The sequence below is a fragment of the Mirounga leonina genome, unplaced genomic scaffold (genome assembly GCF_011800145.1).
Source record: "Mirounga leonina isolate KUSES-001 unplaced genomic scaffold, KU_Mleo_1.0 Mir_173, whole genome shotgun sequence".
Taxonomy (NCBI): Eukaryota; Metazoa; Chordata; class Mammalia; order Carnivora; family Phocidae; genus Mirounga; species Mirounga leonina.
The window spans coordinates 55,571,453-55,580,041 of NW_023270447.1; the positions used below are offsets into that span (position 1 = coordinate 55,571,453).

The window sequence follows — 8,589 nt, forward strand, 5'->3', positions numbered from 1 at the left end:
AGTTGGTCTGTTGAAATTTTCTATTTTTTTTTCATCCTTCCTTCTTTTTTTTTTTAATTCTTATGTTAATCCCCTACATTACATCATTAGTTTTAGATGTAGTGTTCCATGATTCATTTTCTGTGCATAACACCCAGTGCTCGATGCAGAATGTGCCCTCCTCAATACCCACCACCAGGCTAACCCATCCTCCCACCCTCCTCCCCTCTAGAACCCTCAATTTGTTTTTCAGAGTCCATCGTCTCTCATGGTTCGTCTACACCTCCAATTTCCCCCGCTTCATTCTTCCCCTCCTGCTACCTTCTTCTTCTTTTTTTTTTCTTAACATATATTGCATTATTTGTTTCAGAGGTACAGATCTGAGATTCAACAGTCTTGCACAATTCACAGTGCTTACTAGAGCACATACCCTCCCCAGTGTCCATCACCCAGTCACCCCATCCCTCCCACCCCACCCCCCACTCCAGCAACCCTCAGTTTGTTTCCTGCGATCAAGAATTCCTCATGTCAGTGAGATCATATGATACATGTCTTTCTCTGTTTGACTTATTTCGCTCAACATAATACCCTCCAGTTCCATCCACGTCGTTGCAAATGGCAAGATCTCATTCCTTTTGCTGGCTGCATAATATTCCATTGTGTATATATACCACGTTTTATTTATCCATTCATCTGTCGGTGGACATCTTGGCTCTTTCCACAGTTTGGCTATTGTGAACATTGCTACTATAAACATCGGGGTGCACGTACACTTTCGGATCCCTACTTTTGTATCTTTGGCGTAAATACCCAGTAGTGCAATTGCTGGATCATATGGTAGCTCTATTTTCAACTTTTTGAGGAACCTCCATACTGTTTTCCAGAGTGGCTGCACCAGCTTGCATTCCCACCAACAGTGTAGGACGGTTCCCCGTTCTCCGCATCCCCACCAACATCTGTCGTTTCCTGACTTGTTAATTTTAGCCATTCTGACTGGTGTGAGGTGGTATCTCATTGAGGTTTTGATTTGGATTTCCCTGATGCCGAGCGATATTGAGCACTTTTTCATGTGTCTGTTGGCCATTTGGATGTCTTCTTTGGAAAACTGTCTGTTTATGTCTTCTGCCCATTTCTTGATTGGATTCTTTGTTCTTTGGGTGTTGAGTTTGATGAGTTCTTTATAGATTTTGGATACTAGCCCTTTATCTGATATGTCATTTGCAAATATCTTCTCCCATTCTGTCGGTTGTCTTTTGGTTTTGTTGACTGTTTCCTTTGCTTTGCAAAAGCTTTTTATCTTGATGAAGTCCCAATAATTCATTTTTGCCCTTGCTTCCCTTGCCTTTGGCGATGTTTCTAGGAAGAAGTTGCTGGGGCTGAGGTCAAAGAGGTTGCTGCCTGTGTTCTCCTTTAGGATTTTGATGGACTCCGGTCTCACATTGAGGTCTTTCAACCATTTGGAGTCTATTTTTGTGTGTGGTGTAAGGAAATGGTCCAGTTTCATTTTTCTGCATGTGGCTATCCAATTTTCCCAAAACCATTTGTTGAAGAGACTGTCTTTGTTCCATTGGACATTCTTTCCTGCTTTGTCGAAGATTAGTTGACCATAGAGTTGAGGGTCCATTTCCGGGCTCTCTATTCTGTTCCATTGATCTATGTGTCTGTTTTTGTGCCAGTACCATGCTGTCTTGATGATGACAGCTTTGTAATAAAGCTGGAAGTCCGGAATTGTGATGCCGCCAGCTTTGCTTTTCTTTTTGAACATTCCTCTGGCTATTTGGGGTCTTTTCTGGTTTCATACAAATTTTAGGATTATTTGTTCCTTTTCTTTGAAAAAAGTGGATGGTATTTTGATGGGGATTGCATTGAATGTATAGATTGCTCTAGGTAGCATTGTCCTCTTCACAATATTTGTTCTTCCAATCCATGAGCATGGAACGTTTTTCCATTTCTTTGTGTCTTCCTAAATTTCTTTCATGAGTATTTTATAGTTTTCTGAGTACAGATCCTTTGTCTCTTTGGTTAGATTTATTCCTAGGTATCTTTTGGTTTTGGGTGCAATTGTAAATGGGATTGACTCCTTAATTTCTCTTTCTTCTGTCTTGTTGTTGGTGTATAGGAATGCCACTGATTTCTGTGCATTGATTTTATATCCTGCCACTTTACTGAATTCCTGTATGAGTTCTAGCAGTTTTGGGGTGGAGTCTTTGGGGTTTTCCACATAAAGTATCATATCATCTGAAAAGAGTGAGAGTTTGACTTCTTCTTTGCCGATTTGGATGCCTTTTATTTCTTTTTGTTGTCTGATTGCTGTGGCTAGGACTTCCAATACTATGTTGAATAGCAGTGGTGAGAGTGGACATCCCTGCCGCGTTCCTGACCTTAGGGGGAAAGCTCTCAGTTTTTCCCCATTGAGAATGATATTCGCTGTAGGTTTTTCATAGATGGCTTTTATGATATTGAGGTATGTACCCTCTATGCCTATAATCTGAAGAGTTTTGATCAAGAAAGGATGCTGTACTTTGTCAAAAGCTTTTTCTGCATCTATTGAGAGGATCATATGATTCTTGTTCTTTCTTTTATTAATGTATTGTATCACATTGATTGATTTGCGGATGTTGAACCAACCTTGCAGCCCAGGGATAAATCCCACTTGGTCATGGTGAATAATCCTTTTAATGTAGTGTTGGATCCTATTGGCTAGTATTTTGGTGAGAATTTTTGCATCCATGTTCATCAGGGATATTGGTCTGTAATTTTCCTTTTTGATGGGGTCTTTGTCTGGTTTGGGGATCAAGGTAATGGTGGCCTCATAAAACGAGTTTGGAAGTTTTCCTTCCATTTCTATTTTTTGGAACAGTTTCAGAAGAATAGGTATCAATTCTTCTTTAAATGTTTGGTAGAATTCCCCTGGGAAGCCATCTGGCCCTGGGCTTTTGTTTTTTGGGAGATTTTTGATGACTGCTTCAATTTCCTTAGTGGTTATAGGTCTGTTCAGGTTTTCTATTTCTTCCTGGTTCAGTTTTGGTAGTTGATACATCTCTAGGATGCATCCATTTCTTCCAGGTTATCTAATCTGCTGGCATAGAGTTGCTCATAATATGTTCTTATAATTGTTTGTATTTCTTTGGTGTTGGTTGTGATCTCTCCTCTTTCATTCATGATTTTGTTGATTTGGGTCATTTTTCTTTTCTTTTTGATAAGTCTGGCCAGGGGTTTATCAATCTTGTTAATTCTTTCAAAGATCCAGCTCCTAGTTTCGTTGATCTGTTCTACTGTTCTTTTAGTTTCTATTTCATTGATTTCTGCTCTGATCTTTATTATTTCTCTTCTCCTGCTGGGTTTAGGCTTTATTTGCTGTTCTTTCTCCAGCTCCTTTAGGTGTAAGGGTTAGGTTGTGTACTTGAGACCTTTCTTGTTTCTTGAGAAAGGCTTGTATTGCTATATACTTTCCTCTTAGGACTGCCTTTGCTGCATCCCAAAGATTTTGAATAGTTGTGTTTTCATTTTCATTGGTTTCCATGAGTTTTTTTAATTCTTCTCTAATTTCCTGGTTGACCCATTCATTCTTCAGTAGGATGCTCGTTAGCCTCCATTTATTTGAGTTCTTTCCGACTTTCCTCTTGTGATTGAGTTCTAGTTTCAAAGCATTGTGGTCTGAAAATAGGCAGGGAATGATCCCAATCTTTTGGTACCGGTTGAGACCTGATTTATGGCTTAGGATGTGATCTATTCTGGAGAATGTTCCATGGGCACTAGAGAAGAATGTGTATTCCATTGCTTTGGGATGGAATGTTCTGAATATGTCTGTGCAGCCCATTTGGTCCAGTGTGTCATTTAAAGTCTTTATTTCCTTGTTGATCTTTTGCTTAGACGATCTGTCCATTTCTGTCCAGGGGGTATTAAAGTCCCCCACTATTATTGTATTGTTGTCAATGTGTTTCTTTGCTTTTGTTGTTAATTGGCTTATATAATTGGCTGCTCCCATGTTAGGGGCATTGATATTTACAATTGTAAGATCTTCTTGTTGGATAGACCCTTTAAGTAGGATATAATGTCCTTCCTCATCTCTTATTACAGTCTTTGGTTTAAAATCTAGTTTGTCTGATATAAGGATTGCCACCCCAGCTTTCTTTTGGTGTCCATTAGCATGGTAAATGGTTTTCCACCCCCTCACTTTCAATTTGAGGTTGTCTTTGGTTCTAAAATGAGTCTCTTGCAGACAGCATATCGATGGGTCTTGTTTTTTAATCCAATCTGATAGCCTGTGTCTTTTGATTGGGGCATTTAGCCCATTTACATTCAGGGTAACTACTGAAAGATAGGAATTTAGTGCCATTGTATTGCCTGTAAGGTGACTCTTACCGTATATTGTCTGTGTTCCTTTCTGGTCTATGTTGCTTTTAGGCTCTCTCTTTGCTTAGAGCACCCCTTTGAATATTTCTTGTAGGGCTGATTTTGTGTTTGCAAATTCCTTTAGTTTTTGTTTGTCCTGGAAGCTTTTTATTTCTCCTTCAATTTTCAATGACAGCCTAGCTGGATATAGTATTCTTGGCTCCATATTTTTCTCATTTAGTGCTCAGAATATACCCTGCCAGTCCTTTCTGGCCTGCCAGGTCTCTGTGGATAGGTCTGTTGCCAATCTAATGTTTCTACCACTGTAGGTTACATATCTCTTCTCCCGAGCTGCTTTCAGGATTTTCTCTTTGTCTCTGAGACTGGTAAGTTTTACTATTAGATGTTGTGGTGTTGACCTATTTTTATTGATTGTGAGAGGGGTTCTCTGTGCTTCCTGGATTTTGATGCCTGTTTCCTTCCCCATATTAGGGAAGTTCTCTGCTATAATTTGCTCCAATATACCTTCTGCCCCTCTCTCTCTTTCTTCTTCTTCTGGGATCCCAATTATTCTAATGTTGCTTCATCTTATGGCATCGCTTATCTCTCGAATTGTGTCCTCGTGATCCAGTAGTTGTCTATCTCTCTTTTTCTCAGCTTCTTTATTTTCCATCATTTGGTCTTCTATATTACTGATTCTCTCTTCTGCCTCATTTATCCTAGCAATTAGCGCCCCCATTTTTGATTGCACGTCATTAATAGCCTTTTTGATTTCTACTTGTTTAGATTTTAGTTCTTTTACTTCTCCAGAAAGGGTTTCTCTAATAACTTCCATATTTTTTTCAAGCCCAGCTAGTATCTTTAAAGTGATGATTCTGAACTCTAGATCTGACATCGTACTAATGTACGTATTGAGTAGGTCCCTGGCAGTCGGTACTACCTCTTGTTCTTTTTGTTGAGGTGATTTTTTCCATCTTGTCATTTTGTGCAGAGGAGAATAGATTAATGAGAGAATAAAATGCTAGCAGAGTAACAACGTCCCCAGAAAATATACTCTAAACAAATCAGAAAAGACCTGAAGCAGTGGAAAAAGAAACAGAAAGAGAGAAAAAAGAATAAGATAAAGATAAAAACAAACAAAACAAACAAAACAAAACAACAACAACAAAAAAATCCAGAATGTGATCAAATATGATCAAGCTGGTATATAGATCAGTGCCACACCCTAGATTTGGGGTGTATTTTGGTCTTTTAGAAGAAAGTGCCTCCCAAAATTTTAAAGAAAGAAAAACTTATGTATGTACAAAAATAAGGGTTGATATGATGAAGGGATGGATTATGACTGTAAAGATGGAAATTATAAAAAATTTTATAAAAGAAATTGGTAAGTTGTTTGAAAAAAGAAAGAAGAGGATTTAAAAAAAGAAAAAAGAAAAAAAAGGGAGAGAACGTGATTCAGCAGGGGAGTAGAAAAAACCATATACTAGAGATTTAGGGTATATTTTAATCTGTTGGAAGAAACTATCTCAAAATTTTAAAGAGAGAACAACTTATATATATATATGCCAAAAATACAGGTAACTACTATGAAGGGATGGAATATAACTCCAAAATGAAAAATAAAAATGTTTTTTAAAAAAAGGGATTGATAAGATGGTTGAAAAAGGGAAAAAGAAAAATTCAAAAAAAAAAAAAAGAAAAAAGACAGTCAAAAAAAAATTAACTTTGAAAGACTAAAGAATCATGGTAAAATAGCCATGAATTCTATGTGCAGTATTCCCCTAGCGCTGGAGTTCTGCCATTCTCATTGATCGGTAAACTTAGTCTTGGCTGGCTGTTCTCGCTGATCTTCTGGGGAGGGGCCTGTTGCCGTGGTTTCCAAATGTCTTTGCCGGAGGCGGAATTGCCCCACCCTTGCCCCCTCCCAGCTAAGTAATCTGCTCGGGTTTGCTCTCCCGGGCTTTTGTTCCCTGCGAGCTTTCCGTACAGCTTTGGAGGCGGAGAGTGAAAATGGCGGCCTCCCAATCTCTGCCCCAGAGGAGCTGAGAACTCGGGGCCCCGCTCCTCAGTGGGCCCCCAGAGAAAAGCTGTCAGTCACTCCCCTCTCCCCGGTCTCCGGCTTCACTCCATGCTCATCTGGCCTGTGACCGCGCCTTTCTATCTCTGGCACCCAACCCCGGGTGGAGTCTCCAAACCCAGCAGATCCCTGCGGTGCACTTCCGCGCAGCTCCTCCTCGGGGAGGAAGGTGAGTCTCCCCGGATCTGCTGCTTGTTGGGTCCCTGCTGGAGGAGCAGTGGCCTTACTGTGCCGCGGATCACGGTTTATGGCAACCCCGAGGTGAAAACCCACGCCTGGGCTCTGCCTCTGCAGCCGGCTTCCCTGCTCCGTTACATGGGAGCTCTGCCACACTCTGGCATCCCCGGTCTTTCTGTGACCCCGAGGGTCCTGAGACCACACTGTCCCGGAGGGTTCCACCCCCCACTTAGCCACCAGAGTGACGTCCCTCGGCGGAGCAGACTTTTAAAAGTTCCGATTTCGTGCTCTGTGGTTCTATCACTTGCCAGAAGCGGCCGACGGAGGCCCCTCCCCCGCCATCTATCCTCCCGAATATTGCCTCGGATTCACTTTTCTGCACGTCCTACCTTCCAGAGAGTGGTGGCTTTTCTGATGAGAGAGTTGTTGCTCTTCTTTGCTTCGATCTCCTGTTGAGTTTGTAGGTGTTCAGAATGGTTTGATCCCTATCCAGCTGAATCAAAATTTTCTATTTTTTTTTAAATTCAGTTTTGGTAGGTTATATGTTTTTAGGAATTTATCCATTTCTTCTGGTCTGTCCAATTTGTTGGCATATAATTTTTCACAACATTCTCTTAAAATTGTTTGTATTTTTCTATTAGCAATAATCGCGCCTCAGATAAACCTCATTGGCTACGATACTGCCACTACATCTGATGTTACGTGTTATTGCTCCTCCTTTATTTCCAATTTTGTTTATTTGAGTCCTCTCTTTTTGTTGATGAGTCTTGCTAGAGGTTTATCAGTTTTGTTGATGTTTTTCAAATAACCAGCTCCTGGTTTCACTGATCTGTTTTATTGGTTTTTAGTTTCTATATCAGTCATTTCTGCTCTAATATTTATTATTTATTTTTCCTTCTTTCTGCTGGTTTTGCATTTCATTTGTTCTTTTTCTAGCTCCTTTAGGTGTAAGTTTAGGTTATTTATTTGAGATTGTTCTTCCTTCTTAAGGTAGACTTCTATTGCTATAAAGTTCCCTCTTAGACTGCTTTTGCTGTATCCCAAAGATTTTGGACTACTGCATTTCCATTTTCATCTGTTTCCATGTAATTTTTTATTTCTTCATTGATTTCTTGGTTGACCCATCCATTGTTCAGTAGCATGTTACTTATCCTGCATGTATTTGTGTTCTTTTCATATTTTTTCTTATGATTGATTTCTAGTTTCATAACATGATGGTCAGAAAAGATGCAAGGTATGACTTTGATCTTTTGAATTTGTTGAGACTTGCTTTGTGGCCTAATATGTCATCTGTTCTGAAGAATGTTCCATGTGCACTTGAAAAGAATGTGTATTCTGCTGTTTTAGGACAAAATCTTCTGAATATATCTGTTAATTCCATCTGGTCCAGTTTATCATTCAAAGCCATTATTTCCTTGTTGATCTTCTGTTTGGATGATCTATCCATTGATATAAGGGGAGTGCTAAAGTCCCCTACTATTACTGTATTACCATAGATTAGTTTCTTTATGTTTGTTATTAGCTGTTTTATGTATTTGTGTTTTATATATATGTGCTCCTATGTTGGGTGCATATATATTTACAGTTGTTATATCTTCTTGTTGGATTGTCCTCTTTATTATAATATAGTGTCCTTCTTTGTCTCTTGTTACATTTTTTTTAAATTTTTTTTTTTATTAACATATAACATATTATTTGTTTCAAGGATACAGGTCTGTGACTTATCAGTCTTACACAATTTACAGTGCTCACAATAGTACATACCCTCCCCAATATCCGTCACCTAGCCACCCAATACCTCCCACGCACCTCCACTCCAGCAACCCTCAGTTTGTTTCCTGAGATTAAGAGTCTCTTATTGTCTGTCGCCCTCTCTGCTTTCATCTTCTTTCATTTTTCCCTCCCTTCCCCTATGGTCCTCTGTCTTGTTTCTCAAATTCCTCATATCAGTGAGATTGTAGGATACTTATCTCTGATTGACTTATTTCACTTAGCATACTACCTTGTAGTTCCATCCATGT

The 8,589-nt window shown here is 39.5% G+C and overlaps 1 pseudogene; it reads right to left on the reverse strand.

The window, feature by feature from the left end:
• Window positions 1-7,146: 7,146 nt before the first annotated feature.
• Window positions 7,147-7,265, reverse strand: LOC118020525 (annotated as a pseudogene).
• Between the last annotated feature and the right edge of the window lie 1,324 nt (window positions 7,266-8,589).